The following is a 12,312-nucleotide window of genomic DNA, read 5'->3' on the forward strand; positions in this document are numbered from 1 at the left end:
TCTAGTTTTAACTGTTCAGGTTCTTTAGTTTCTAAGCTTGTTCTTTGCCTTGGGCTGACATTTTTACTATCTCTTTTTTTTTTTTTTTTTTTTAAGCTGGCAGAATGGCTGAACTATTTCTGAAAGGCCTTGGAGAAAATGGTTATTGTTGATAACAGTTTCATCTCTTTGCATCTATGTATTCAGTTTCAATGTATTCAAGCTTCGGACTATATATAAAAGGTTGGTGCTTTTTTTTTTTTTTTCCTGTCCTTATCAAAATCTGCTGGACTTAGTGCGGGGATAAGCTTTGAAAAACTGCTGCTTCGGTGGTGGTGGTGGGATTTTTCTGTTTGTTCCCACCCCCGCTTGCCTCCCAAGGTTTGTCGCTGAAATCTTTTAAGTATCTTTTTCCTAGTGTGGCCTTGATTTCAGCTTTATTCAGTTCTTATCTTGCGACTGCACTGAATGTGCTCACTTAGTCTCCTGCAAGGGGAGGCAGACTGAAAGCTACCGATAAGGCACAGTGGCAACTTTATTAAATTCTCCCTATATTTTTGACTTGAAAATGTGCTGGGCATGAGCTGAGGTGGGGGGTGGGCAGGAAATATCCTAATGGGAAGATTCACTTCTTTGTCTGTGCTGTAGGCCATATTTCTCAGCAACGCTTCCTATTACCTCCCTCGGGAAGCAGATTAGCAGCAATCCCTAAATGCCCTCCATTTTGTGATGGGGTACACGGGTAAACAGTCTAAGTTCACGTCTCACACAGAACCGCCAGTGCCTGTCTCTAGCCGGGTGGGGCTACACCTAGCCACAGACTCAGCTTACGGTACCAAATTTACCTGCACCACATGCACCTGTACCGCTGTCTGCCTTGCTGGGTGACACTTTGGGTGGCGGGGGGGCTTGTCCGCATTCTCCTGCTCAGTAGGGCGGCGTGGGGTGTGTTGTGAGGCTGCTGTGCTCGCTTCCAGCGGCCGTTCCGCGCACCGAAAACTTGGCACCTTCAGCCGCGCTGGTGTGAGCTGGTGCCACGGGAGTCCTGCTCCATCTTTTATTTTCTCTGGGATTTAGAAAAAAGGAGGAGAAAAAAAGGAAAAACAAAAGCAAACACGAAAAATCCAAACTTTTTTCCACTCTCTCCCTATGCCCACGTTGCGGGCGAGACCGGCGGCGATGCCGCGGGGCGGAGGCACCCCACCCGCGGCCGCGCAGCCCCGTGGAGCCGCCTCTCCCCGCTGCCCCGCACTTCCTGCCCGGCGGCGGCCCGGGGAGGCGGGCAGGGCGATACCAAGTGGCCCGGCTCGGCGGGAGCGCCTGCGGCGGCGGCGGACGGGCCGCCCCTACGCGGGGCTCGGCGCTGCGCACGCCGCGGGGCGGCCGCGGAGCAGCGGCGCGGTGCGCTCCGCCCCCCGGCGCGCCCGCTGCCCCACCGGGGAAGTTGAGCTCCGTCCCTCGCTCTCCCCAGTCCCTCGGCGACGGCTCCTTCCTCCCCCTCCCTCCAATGCGCCTCCCGCTCATTTCCTCTTTTCCTCCCCGCTCGCCGCCGCTCCGCAGGCGCGCGGCTCGCCCGGGCGCCGCCGCGGAGTTGTAGCTCCCAGGAAGCCGCCGCGCCCCCGCCCAGCGCCGCCGCCGCTCCCACACCGCCGGGGGACCGCGCTCCGCCAGCCGGGTAAGGGGCTGGGGCTGCCCCGCTGCCACCCGCGGAAACTTCGGCGGGGCTGCGGAAGAGCCGCGCTGCGCTCTCCTGCCGCGGGGAGTGGAGAGGAGAGGCGCTGGGGCTGGGTGGGGGGGGTGCTTTCCGGATTTTGTTGGGGGTATTTTTGGGGAGCGAGGGTTGGAAAGACCCTGGCTGGGTTGCGGGCGCGGTGCGCTCCTCGCATCTCTTACAGCTCCGCGATATGCGGAGCGGAGTGGCCGCCCCCTTCGCCGTCGGGGGGTGCGGAGCGATGCGCTCCAGCCCCGTCGCTGCGGGGCTGCGGTGGCAGCGCCTGCCTCGCCCCGAGCAGTGGGGAGTGCCTGCGCTTTCCCCTGCCCTCGGAAAAAAAAAAATATATATATGTGCGTATTTATATGTCTTTTTCTCTGTATGTGTATATCTGTACGTATATATGTGCGTGTACCTATACACATGCAGCCCGCGTGTGTATCGGGGGTGTGTGTGAGTCTTGCCTGATGCTGAAGGGAGTTACGCAGCTCTGCTTCATGGTGGTTAATGGTTTACTCGGCGAAGTTCCCGCCGCATGAATGTTGCAGGGCGCTTTGAGTCAACTCCTTCAGATCCGGACTTCCTATTTGCCACCTTCCCAAACGGCCTCTGAAAGATGCTGGCATTTGCCTCTGGCAAATAGGCTTTTTTGGCTGTCTCCTCCCTTGAGAGGTGTCTGGGGCCGTGCTGGAGGCCAGATGGTTGTAGTCGAGGTCACCCCAGTTCCCTAAACCCGAGATAAGGGGGGGACACCCAGCTCCTGCGAGGTCGTGGCAGCAAAGGCGTTTGCCAACCAGGGTTTGCATCGGACTGCCTGAGGACCCGCCGGAGCGCGGGGCTTGGGCGTGCAATAGCTGCTGGAGTACCAAGAATTGCAAGAAATAGGGGATAAAACAAGGCAAGTGTGTTTATAAATGAGTTTCCATGCAAATAAGTTTCTGCTTGGTTGGGAAAAGGTCGTGTAATGTATCATCTGGAATGAAAAGGTTTGCTGAGAAAAACAGCTGGGTGTTCAGTAAGTCCGTGTCTGCTGCTCGCAGCTGAGTATTTTATGACTTTATGACAAAATCGTGAGTTTTTTCACAGATATAGGCAAGCACTGGAACTTTGCATTATTCTGTAATCCCACTCACAAGTGAAAATATGGTAGGGAGGTTGAATTTTCTCTGGAGGAAGGAAAGGAGGAATTAATTACTCCCTCCCCAAAAGATTCTGCAGTTTTTCCGATAGGAACCACTTACATGGGTTCATGTTCAAAAGGTCTTCCTGTCTATGGAACTCGAGCAAAGACCAGGAGACTATTTCAGCAGCCCACTGGTGTGATAATGTCCTGTGTGGGGGTCCCACCAGCATCAGTGGTGCTTCCCACAGCAGCTGGGGAGCAGAACCAGAGAGAAGCCCGTGTGAGGCCCTGACTGCTCGGGGGACAAGTATCTACCTCGCTTCTGGTGCCTCGGCTCTTCTCAGGTGCTTGGATTGGGAGCCCTTCGATTCAGGTGAAAGGATCTTACAACTGCATGTATTTGATTTCATCTAGTGTGGTGGGGCTCGGGGAAAAGACAGATAATCTCCACACATCTTCCTTTAGGTCAGGTAGGGAGATACTGGCCAGCCAGCAGGGCATGGATTGCTTCTTCCTGACACCTATTTTCTGTTTTTTCTTTGTATCTTGCTTTGAATTTAGGGTTTCTCTGTGTAGAGACGGAACCGTAGGAAACTAGGAGGGGAAAAAAAACACGTGCCGCTGTAGAGTGGCTGTCGCAACGCTGGCAGCAGCTCTGCTGAGGAGTCAGCTATGCTGGCAAAGAAAGTGCTTTTTCTTGGCATAGCTTAGCCCATTCAGGGAACTGCAACGCTGAGAAGAGTTCTGCTAGCTGCAGGAGTGGGGTTTGTTCTCGCGGCTGGGTGCTTGCACCAGCAGGAACTTGTGCAAGTGTAGACAAACCTTTTGAGTTCTCAGATGAGGCTGTCGCTGTGTCAGTGCAGGCGATGCTTTGCTCGCGGTGTGTCGCAGCTGGCACCATGGTTCTGCTGCCTGAGTTCATGGGCATGGCAACAGCATGGGCCAGTTGCTGAGAGCTGATGATAGAGATTACTTTGTAGACCAAGCAACATTAAATTTGGATTATGACTCTGGAAAAAAAAAAAAAAAAAGGAAAAAAAAATAAACCATGTGATCTGTGATTAGAAATTGTTGCAATTAAAAATACTCATGCAACATAATTTTATTTTTGTGTTGAGCAAGACAGTGTTCTTTTGAGTGTCAGTTACTTTGATGTGAGAGAAGAGTGCTGGTAGGCCAAGGGGGCAGTCTGAAATAAAATTCTATATATTTTTTTTTCCCTTGCTTTTAGTGACACAAGACTGTTAGGAATGAGGTTGTGCTGTCTGCGTATGCAAGATGCACTGATACTCATGGGAGGAGGCTCTCACGCTTTTCCAAAGGACTACTGGTCTTTCCAACAAGCATGACTTTTAGGTCAGATTCAGTAACAAATGCAATATGTTTTTTCTAGTGAACTGAAGAAATGCAGACTTCGTTTTTTCGTTTTTCAAATGTGCTTTTCCTCATGTTCCTAGAATGCTTCCCATAATGTCTGTGCGAGGGATCAGTTTCTTTGTGTTTTTGTATTAGAAGATGGTTGGTGTCCAACTTAAGCATCTTCATAGAACTTAGCTCAAGCTGAAGTTAAATTTATTTTAGTAAGAGGTGCTTTATCTTAGCTCATGTTGACTGTATTACTGTATTGTGTGGGATCTTACCCATGAATGGTGGAAGGATTTGCTCTAGAAAAATTATTGGGGTTTACCTTTTATGATCAGAAAATGTTTTAAATCAATGCCTGAAATTTCTGTTGTTCCAACAATTCTCTACCATCCTGAGAATATAACAAATGCAAACAATTGTCTTCACTTTGTCAACCTTTAGCTGTATAAAAGCTTTCATGGGTCAGTTGTGTTTTGCTAACCTGCTAATTAACCCATTGATTTCTGCATTTCTTGACTTCCCTGGATAAATATCTTCTGCCTGTTGTCGCACTCCAATTGAAAAGTAGTTGTGAATCCTTAAACAATGGTAGCAAATACTGCACGACGGAGCTCCCTTACCTTGCCTCCCTGAGTCTTTCAGTGGATAAGAGAGAATATTCTTCAGCTGAACCTCCTGGAAATGTGACCTTTCTGGAAGTTCAGTGTTATTTTGCTTAATGACTGAGAGACCCACAGGATTGACTGCGGGATGAATTATGCATTTTCCTTTGCTGATTGCACTGGAATTAGAAGGCAGGAGCTGGGGCGGGGAGGGATTCATCTCATAATCTAAGAAATATTGCCCTTCTTCTGGATTGCACTACATGAAATATGCCTTTATTATTATTAAGAAATGCTGCTTATAATTCACACAATAGGTTTGTAGATACCTCTGAAAAACTAGGGTGGAAAAGATGGCAATTGTACTTCGTCTGTTTCAATGTTTCTTGTCCTGTAGGTGTGTATCTTATTAAACTCAAAGAAAGCAGCAAGTAGTTTAAGGAAATCTCCCTGGTGATCTGTGTTAGTCGAGATACTGTGGAAACCCACGCCAGAAGCGTTCTGCGCAAAATACGCCAGCTACAACCTGGACAGCTTTTCTCTTGCACTCTGCATGTTTCCCAATGATTGAACCGCCTGTGTCAAGCGACACAATCTACTTGAAATCTGTCTGGGTGAAAAAAAAAACACAACAGCAACAAAACTTAGATGTAGCTATAGTTACACACAGTTCATGCGCCAGCCTTTGAGACCTTCTGCCAGTTTTTTTGATGTCTTCACATATATTTTAGATTTATTTTATTTTTCTACCCTTTCTTTTCAAGGGAGATCAGGCTGCCTAAATGGGAAAGGGTACAGCTGGTTAGATGCATCTTTAACAACTGGGAAAAAAAAAAAAAGGATGTTTGCTAGTCTTTCAGTTGCTATAATATTAGTGTATTCAGAGAGGTGTTCTGAGCTTATGGTAATCCCTTTGAATGTCTGCTTGGCTTGGAAAACACTGGATTTGGGTGACAGGGACACCTGGAGACTTCAAGGGTGGAGGGCATGGCTTGCACCTACAGAGGTGCTTGCTGAACATGAGACGTACTGAGATCCTGACCTGCCTGCCAAGAGCAACAGCTGAACTTGGGCAGCTGGTTTAGCAATTAAAATGTGTTTTTGTTTTGGACAATGGGTTTATCATAATGACTAGTCAGAGTGGCAAAGGGGTTTGTTTTTGATTCCCCAACCATGCAGCGTGCCAGCATCGGGAGTGTACTTCCCACCAGTGGAAGCGCAAGAAACATTTCATAGTGAGTGCCCTGTGGAGAAGGAGCACACGTGTGTATCTTCTGGTGTGCAAACCTCAAATTCTTGTAATTTCTTGAAAATGCAAGCATATGATGGATGGTATAGCTTGGGCATGGGATAAGGAAATATATCTCACTGATGCCTGAATGTTGGCATGTGGCTCATGCAAAGTCATTTTAGAATAGGCGGGGGTGGTAGCGGTGGGAGGCGGGAGGAAAAGAAATGCCTTGGGGGGGCTGGGAGCTGGGGTGTGGGCGAGCTGTGAGCCTTCCTCCTATGCTGCTCTTCTTCACCTCTGCTTCGCGCAGGCTAGCTTGGAGGTAGCAGGGTTTTTTCTTCACATTTCTTTTTTTATTTCTAAAGGGCATTGTGCGCAGGATGCTCTGTTCTTGGCAGCTCGCCCGTGGTGTGAGGAGGGAAAGCTTGCTGCTGTTGGTCGTGCTGCAGATAGCCGCCGTCAAAGCCAGTTAGTGTTTGCAGGGCATCCTTTCCATTTTCTCTTTAGTGAAGCTTTTTTTTTTTTTTTTTCTTTTTGTTACCAGGTAAGTGCTGTTTTTCCAAACACACCACTTTGTGTTTCTTGAAACTTATCTAGGGAGAAGCAGACTTTCCTTTGGAAGATAGTTTGGGGCTGGTTGATGAGAGCTGCTTGCACGTGAGAGGGGAGTGGGTGTTACAAGGGAGGATGCTGTGGATGCATAACCATTAGCACTGACTTGAATTACGAAATGTGTGCTTGAAAGCAAGCAAGCGTACTTTGTGGTGCTTGGGAAAGGGCCTAGAAGCAACATCTGTTAAATATGTTAGAATACTCTTGAAAATGCTATATCCCCTTCGCCAGAGCTGAAGGGAAGGCTGTAGCTTAGAACTTGGTCTTGGGATTGCAGACCTGGCAGGGGCTTCCTGGCCAGTGGGTATCACAGGCCTCTCCACAGAGTGGTCAAAGCATCGTTTAGGAGCAAGCCAGGGCTTCTGCTGTTCATTCGAGTTTCTTCTTCAATGGTCAATACCCTTCTGTCTCGTGCCACCTCTCTGTCTTCTCTCCCTGGTGTCTGTCCTCCTAAAGCTCCTGTTGTGCTGAGAGAGCTGGAGTCGCTGTATGGAGGTGTGGGGAGAAGAAAGTGGACTCAGCATAAAAGGCACTGCTTTGATTTTTGATGAGCTGAGTTTTATTGCTCTCGAGCTCATGTATGTCAGCTTTGATTCAGAGGGATTCTGGGGGGCTTTCCAGAAAACGGGTGCTTCTGTGTGTAAGAGTTTATTGAAGGAGGCACTTATGTAAAATCTAGTGGGGCTTGGAAATTCATATACTTGACAGTCATATTTTTGTGACAAATTTCTGAAAGCCAGAACCATTTAAACTGGGATTGAGGATGTACCAGTGTCCTACCTCTCTCCTGGCTTTCTGCAGTGAAGCCTGGATGGCTACATCCAGTGGTGGGTGGCAGATATCAGGCCAAGTGTGTCCCTGGTATAAGGAACCTGATTCCCCCAAATCCCATAGCAAATTGTTCTCCTTGGCTTAGGTTTGACAAGGAGAAACCTACTGAAATCAGTTGTGGGAGACCTTTTCCTTTCAGGTAGCTCCCTTGCTGTTGGTAACTCACCAACTAAGGGGGTTTGCTGGGTGTTGCACTCTCAGTAATGACTGAGACCCTTTCTCAGGTTGTCAGGACAGGACATTTTTTTCTTTTTTTTTTTTATTTTAATGGAAATTGGATTTCATTCCAGCTGAGGGTAATTGGTGCTGTAGTAATAATCTAAAAACAAATGAGACTGTAGACTCCAGCCACAATTTTCTGTCCTGCTCATGTCGTGCTTCTTAAAATGGCATTAATTCCTAAAACTGGCCCTAAAGCTCTTTTACTAAGAGCTGTGCTTTTCTCAGGAGATCTGCAAAGTGAGGGGAGAGCATCCTTCATTTTTTAATGCATCCTCTAGTCGTCCTCTCCCATCTCCTTAAGGATGCCCTGAACCTGCAGGCTGACTGATCTGTCCAGGCTTGTCCCAGTGGGAAACCTCCTGATCCTGGTGGCACTTTGTGAAGAAGCAAAGAGCCTGTCTCATCCTGTTCAGATGGTGAACATCCTTTCAAAGCAGCCTGCAGCTGCAGGAGGAGGAATCTCTGACTCTGGTAACATCGCCCTACCCAGCTGGGAGGAGAAGACGAGTCTTTGCAGAAGAAAATCCCATTGCTAATGCCTGCTAAGGTACCGCTGGATCCTCCGAAGTGAAGAACCAAAGCAATCGCTGTGCTTGTCACCAGAGGGGATCTCTCTTCTGACAAAATGGGTTGCTGCATGCGGGTTTTGCCGGATCTGAGCTTCTCAGCCGCACTGACTGTGATTTTTTTCTCTCTCAGATCTCCTGGTGTTTGCCCGTGTCTTTTATCACCCCCAACAGGGGCTGTCTGCAGGCTTTTAGCAAGGTGTGTGCCGCAGCTTTCCAAAAGTCCTGTCCTGTAAGTGAGGCAAGCTGTTACAAACTGATAGCACCAGAAACAAGTGAGTTCACTGAGTGCTCGTTTTTATGGGTGTAATTCAGAAGGCATGGTTTAGAAGTGAAGGTGCCCTTGCTGGCTATTTCCAGAGCCCTGGATTGTTGCAGGACATGTTCAGGGATCTTCTTCCTTGGCATTTGGCTTAACCATTGTCTTCTGGGGGCCAGGAGCTTCACAGACGGGTGTTGGCTAGTCCCATTCATGTTGGGACATTTTGAGTTAGCTGCATCTTGGTGCCGAGCTTTGTTTTCAGATGTTTCATGCCCATAGCTGGTGCTGGGGTCTTGTATGCCTCATTAATGGGCTTGATGGCCTTTTGCACTTGGTGAGGAGGCATATTTCTAACAAAAATGCTCTGCATTGCTTACTCAGTTTCATTAAAGGGTTGCAAAAACATTTTGGGAGAAGTTTTAATATTCTTGAGCTGTATGCATTTGAAAGGCAGGGCTGACTAATGAATATTAATGCCTGCTCAGGGTTTGTAATGAGCCTGCCTCCTGGTGTAACAGTCATTAGATGGAAAGACAAACCATCAATGGCTTTTAAATATCATGAGGAATATAATCCTGTGCTTTCTGCTTTCCATGAGAGCCCACTTGCTGCCTCATGCCCAGTGTTTGGGCAGACTCTGACCCAAGGAAAATGTGCAGGTGGTGCTGCAGCCTGAGCTCCTCAGGGCTGGCCACTGATGCCACTTCTTTCTCTGACAGCATTTGTCACATCCCTGTGCCAGGTTCTGTGGCTCTGGCCAGAGCCTGTGGCTGGTGTAGCATGGGGTCTGCAGGGTGCCCATTTGCCACCACTTGCGTCTTCTCCTCCCCCAGCTCACCCTGCTGTCCACACCAAGCCATGGAGATGACAGACTCCTCCTTCCTGTTATCAGCTTCCATTTAAATGTGCTTCTTAATGTCAGTCAGCAGTGGAAGGAGAGGAAAAAAATCCCTAACCAGAATGGCAATGATGACAGATCCCAAAGTGTAGACTTCAGGTTGATCACTTGTCAGTCTTTTTCCAGGTGCCTGATTTCATGCAGGTCATGGTTTCCACCTGGTATAAAGAGGAAGGGACTTCCAGCGCTGTCATCTGGGTGTCTCTGCAGCTCCTGATGAGGGCTTCTCCTGACTGTGTTTCAGGGAGCCCTGCTGCTGGTCGAAGCCCATCTCCACATCCCTCAGTGGTGCTGGGACAGCCTGTGCCAGGGTGAGCTGTGGGATGCGGGAGGGCTGTCTGCTGGCAAGCAGCAGCTTGAACTGGCGCAGCAGGGGAGACCATCAGCCTCCTGGAAAAAACTTTTGTTACCTGAGGTTCATATTTTACAGCCTCTAAAGCTGTGGTTGGCATGTGCAGGAAGTTTTGCTCTTAATGTTGCTTTTCCAGCTTTCTAGAGGTTAAGACACCAGTGCATCTGGTTTTTGCTTTGCTTTCAAGGTGGTTTTCCCCTTGTAATTATGCATATGAGAATGTGTACATTTTTTAAATGAATAAATGATCTGCCCAGGAGCAGCACTAGTTTGTGATAATTTAAACGCAGCTGCATGTTCTGTAACTGGAGTGTGGTTTTATGTAGTGTAAAAGGAGCTCTAACATGCAGAGAGTGTTAAGGTTATATGAGGCATCTTGGCTGTACCATAACAGCATTTATCACTGTAATTTGTTTTTTGAATAAATTCTGGCTTCATTCAGTCCTTGGAAAATTTTTGTACTATTTCAACTACTGGTCTGTTATATCCCTTCACTTCATATGTTGAATGATAACAATTTGCCATCTCCTTTAATAAAAGGCAGTTGAAACTATGTCTTGTGGAGCTGCTTAGGAAGTCTTATTTTAGCAGATACCTCCCTTCCCATGACCTTCCTTATTCACTCCATTCCTCCCAAATCTTTATTGTGCAACTTGAATGTGATGTTTAGTTTACAGCATCCTGTGGAGCAGGGAAATGCAACTGAAAAGGAGGCTAAAAAGGGGAAGAGAGAAACTTCCCGGACAATGAACGTATAATGACATAATTTAGTTAATTGTTTTGGAAAAAAGTTTAAAAGAGGAAATAGAGTGAATAACTGGCACTGTTCTGTGCCCAGTTGCTTGCTGATGCGCAAGTCAGACCAGACAGTATGTTTTTGTTGTCAATAGTCTTTTTGGGAAAAAAAAAATCCACCAAAACCACCCTGTAATTTAGTAAGAGAAAATATTTAAGTGAAAATAATTAATCTTGCTTTGGCAATTTAAATAAGGTTAAATAAAATGTAATGCATTTAGTTGGCGGAGTCTTTGAATTTTCATACCTGCTTTTCCTTCTTCCATGCAAATGCAACTTCTAGGGGAATTTAGTGCAGTCCATGAGCTTATACAGCTTCCTTTGGCAATCAGTTCTGTGATAACATCAACTTACCCAGCTTAGCTTCTAGTTGTAGCCCTAGTGCTGTCCTGAAAAAGCCTTTGCTTACCCTTGAATTCGTAAAGCTTCCTTACCATGTTGTGGTTTCCTTTCAGTTGGTTTTTTGGAACCGAAATGTGGGCTGTGTTTAATAAGCCAAATAGCTTTGCTCATGTAAAACTGTACTAAGGACTGCAGATGTTAATTACTCATTGAAGTGGGAAGAGGAGGTGTTTGTGCAGCTTCCTCACTCCTCAGAAGCGGGGCATCATGGCATGGACATCCACAGTAGCCAAAGGCTCTCGGCCAACTTGTGAGAGGGTCTGTTAGCAGGAGGGACTGGAGCCAAAACCGATGTGCTGCAGCTTTGAGCAAAACTCCTCAAAAGCCAGAGGAATGGCATCTGCCTCCCCCGAGATGAATCTGTGGCGGTGTAGGCCATGATGTGTTTCATGATGGGCCTTGTTGGTGCGGAGGTTTCTCCTTTGCATGGGCTTCTTTCGGTTTCTGTTGCTTTCCCTGTTGTTCCCCAGAATCTTGCAGGGGTGACTGTTTGTGTTGTGATAGCATCAGCCACAGATAAGGTTCTTGTACTGCACACTTCAGGCTGTTCTTCTGTCAATGGTATAACCACTACATTGCAGCTGTGTTCAATAAATAAACCCTTGGAAATGCTCAGAGTGGGGTTTTTGGAGATGTGGAACAAGTTCCTCACTTAGACCTAATCTACTAATTTAGATCCAAGCTTTTGGGATTGTACTCCAAGTGTTTCTATGCTGTAAAGAGAGCTCCAGCATGGCAGACATGCAGTGGAGATGTGTGGGGCAGCATGGAGTGTTTCCTGAAATCACCCAGTAAAAACTGAGAGGATAGATGCATTACTTTGATAGGATTTCTGTGACTCCTGTGAGCCCAACTCTGACGTCTCACAGCTAAGGCGTGATGTTCCTGCTTGGATAGGAGCACAACAGCCTTCCAGACAGAGACTTAGGTCTCTTACTGTCCTGCACAGTTTGCATTTAAGCAACCAGGTAAACATCTTGTGATGCTCTCAGAACTTGTTGACTTACCTGATTGACGTGAGTGCCAAGAGAGACTGATGGAAAACAGTCATTTGCTGAGGCAGAAATTACAGGACTATCCCGCAACACCCAGCAGTCTCACTTTCCCTGACGTGTTTTTTGTTTTGGTTTGGTTTGTTGTCGGTTTTGTTTGTTTGTTTGGTTTTGATGGTACAATATCTACCATTCATTGGTCTGTCTTCTCTGCCAAGAGGTGGACCCAGTTTTGCATTTCACCTCACTGTTACAGGTTAAATTCACTAAGCAGCATCAGGGTGGCTTCGTGAGCAGATGTAGGTACTGGTGATGCTGCAACAGGCTTCAGGTTGTAAAAACTTGTGTTGGGAAGTTGTCCAAAAAAAC

At 47.4% G+C, this 12,312-nt stretch overlaps 1 protein-coding gene across 4 annotated transcripts in view; it reads left to right on the top strand.

Moving 5' to 3' along the window:
- The first annotated feature begins 1,374 nt into the window (after positions 1 to 1,374).
- HPCAL1 (hippocalcin like 1) overlaps positions 1,375 to 12,312 on the top strand; it is a 65,381-nt gene continuing 54,443 nt past the window's right edge. For 3 of the 4 annotated variants that reach the window (XM_065835439.2, XM_065835438.2, XM_065835441.2), the window contains exon 1: positions 1,375 to 1,654. The gene's annotated coding sequence lies outside the window, so the exon portion shown is untranslated. The remainder of the gene's footprint in view (positions 1,655 to 12,312) is intronic. The other variant, XM_065835437.2, reaches the window with a different exon arrangement.

This window comes from Patagioenas fasciata, chromosome 3 (assembly GCF_037038585.1).
Source record: "Patagioenas fasciata isolate bPatFas1 chromosome 3, bPatFas1.hap1, whole genome shotgun sequence".
NCBI classification, from domain to species: domain Eukaryota; kingdom Metazoa; phylum Chordata; class Aves; order Columbiformes; family Columbidae; genus Patagioenas; species Patagioenas fasciata.